Below are 2968 nucleotides of genomic sequence, written 5' to 3' on the forward strand. Positions count from 1 at the left end.
GTTTCAGAAGTAGAATTCAGTGATTCATCACTTACATTCAACACCCAGTGCTCATGACAGGTGCCCTCCTTAATACCCATCCCCCATATACCCCATTCCACCGCCCACCTCCCTCCATCAACCTTCAGTTTGCGCTCTATCGTTAGGAGTCTCTTACTGTTTGTTTCTCTTTCTTCTCTTCCCCACATTCCATATAGACATTATTCTTGTTTCTTAAATTCATATATGAGTGAAATTATGTATTTGTCTTTCTCTGATTGACTGATTTCAGTTAGCATTATACATTCTAGTACTTTTCACTTCATTGCAAATGGTGTGTGTGTGTGTGTGTGTGTGTGTGTGTGTGTGTGATATCTTCTTTATCCATTGATCATTTGATGGACATTTAGACTCTCTCCATAGTTTGACTGCTTTTAAATTGCAGCATAGAGTTACTTAACTGTCATTAAAAAAAAAGTCTAATGTTATAAAACTGGTGTTCTTTTTTTATCTTGAAAATTCTTCCATTGATGTTTAATTATTTCCTACCAGTACTATCTTAGAATCATAATAGCCTAAACTTGATCATATTTTAGACACCTGATAGGGAATTACATAACTATAAATTCTGCAACGAATACCAGAGAATTGAATAAAAGTGGTCAAAAAATACAAACCTTTAGTTATAAGATAAATAACTACTGGGCATGTAATACACAACATGGTGACTATAGGTAACACTGCTGTGTGGTATATTTGAGAGTGTTTAAGAGACTAGATTCCAGACGTTCTCATTACAAGGGAAAAGCTTTTAGTATATTACTGTGTGTAATGTATAAGAGGACGGATTCCACTGTGGTAAGCATTTTGCAATATACATAAATGAAGTCATAACGCTGCATACCTTAAACTTATGGGTTGGTTTTTGTAACTGCAACAGGTGGGACTTGAAGTGTTTTTTTTTTTTTATTTTTAAATGGTTTTTATTTATTTTTGAGAGACAGAGACAATGCAAGCAGGGCAGGGTCAGAGAGAGAGAGGGAGACACAGAATCGGAAGCAGCTCCAGGCTCTGAGCTGTCAGCACAGAGCTCGATGTAGGGCTCTAGCCCATGAACTGTGAGATCATGACCTGAGCCAAAGCTGGACGCTTAACCGACAGAGCCCCCCAGGCGCTTCTTGAGTTGAAGTTTTAAAGGTCAGCAGTCTTGGCTGTAATATAGCCCAGAGGGTGCTGCCCTAGACCTGGAGAGAAGGGGGGCAAACATAAGACCGCCTGGGGCGCACAGGTGGGGGATTATTCTCTCTACTTGGAGCACTGTCCCTGAGAGGTAGCATCTGTGGACCTGCCTTTCTGGGGATGAAGGAGATGGAGAATACCATTTCCTTCCCCCAACCAGCAGCAAAAAGTAGCTTCTGTCAGCAGAGCAGCACTGACCCTGGCTGCCTAGCTTTCTTACACCGAGTCCTGAACCTTCGTGCTCTGCCAGTATTACCCTACTCAGGCAAGCGTATCTCGGTCCCAGTGCAGCACGACCCTTTCCCAGAAGACCAACAGAAATTCTGACCCAGACCACCTCTCTGGACCAGAGACTTCTGCAAGACCTCAGTTCCACCGGAGGTAGCATCAAGTCTCAATTAACAAATATAGACCAGAGCACACCTAGTTAGAACTCATTCCACTCTGATCAAGGACGAAATGCTGCCCACATCAGGCAAGGAGAGCCTCTGCAGACAACGGACTGAGGGACAGAGCAGCCAAAACACACCAAGCAGAGTGCAGGGAGCAGACACCAGGGCCATTGCTGAACTACAGGCCCTGGACGCTATATGATCCTTTCTTCATAAACCCATTACTTTCAGGAGCAGGAAACATAACGGGATTTACTAACACACAGAGAAGACAGAAAGTTAGACAAAATGCCAAGATGGGGGGGATTCATCCCAAATGAAAGTACAAGATAGGGGCGCCTGGGTGGCTCAGTCGATTAAGGGTCTGACTTCAGTTCAGGTCACATCTCATGGTTTGTGGGTTCGAGCCCCAGGTCGGATTCAGTGTTGACAACTCAGAGCTTGGAGCCTGCTTCAGAATTCTTCGGATTCCCTCTCTCTCTCTCTCTCTTTCTCTCTGCCCCTCCCCGTTCATGCTCTGTTTCTCTCTGTCTCTATAAAAAAGAAACATAAAAAACGTAAAAAATAAAAGTAAGTACAAGATAATGCCAGAGCCAGAGATCTAAGTGAAACAGATATAAATAGCATGCCTAATGGGAAATTTAAAGTGACAGTTATAAGGATACTCACAGGGCTTGAGGAAAGAATGGAGGACTTGAGGGATGCCTTACTGCAGAGATAAAAGAGTTGAAAAAACAATCAGTCAGAACTGAAGAATGCAATAACTGAGATTCGAAGCAGACCTGATGCAATGGCCATGAGAACGGAAGAAGGAGAGGAATGAATACATGGCACAGAAGACAGAATAATGGGGGGTGAGGGGGGAAGAAGCTGAAAAAAAGGAGAAAGAATAATTATGGAAGATGAGAGTAGACTTAGGAAACATTCTGAGTCCAACAGGCATATTTATGTAATAGAAGTCCCAGGGAAAAAAAGAGAGAAAAAGGGGGGAAGAAAATTTATCTGATGAAAGAATAGCTGAAAATCTCCATAATCTGATGAGGAAGACAGACATCCAGATCCAGAAAATACCATAAAACCATTAAAATTAGGCTAAACTAAAGATATGTTTGAATTACATTTGCAAAATATAGCAATAAGGAAAAAAATCTGAAAAGAGAAAAAAATAGAAGTCTGAAAAAATCTGTCAAGTCCCTAACTTACAACAGAAGACCCATGAGCCTGGCTGCAGATTGCTCAACAGAACCCTGGCAGGCCAGAAGACACTGGCATGATAGATACATTCACTGTGTTAAATGGGAAAACTCTGTAGCCAGGAATATTCTATCCAGCAAGTCTGTCAATCAGAGTAGGAGTCA

The sequence above is a fragment of the Suricata suricatta genome, chromosome 7, assembly GCF_006229205.1.
Source record: "Suricata suricatta isolate VVHF042 chromosome 7, meerkat_22Aug2017_6uvM2_HiC, whole genome shotgun sequence".
Classification (NCBI taxonomy): Eukaryota; Metazoa; Chordata; class Mammalia; order Carnivora; family Herpestidae; genus Suricata; species Suricata suricatta.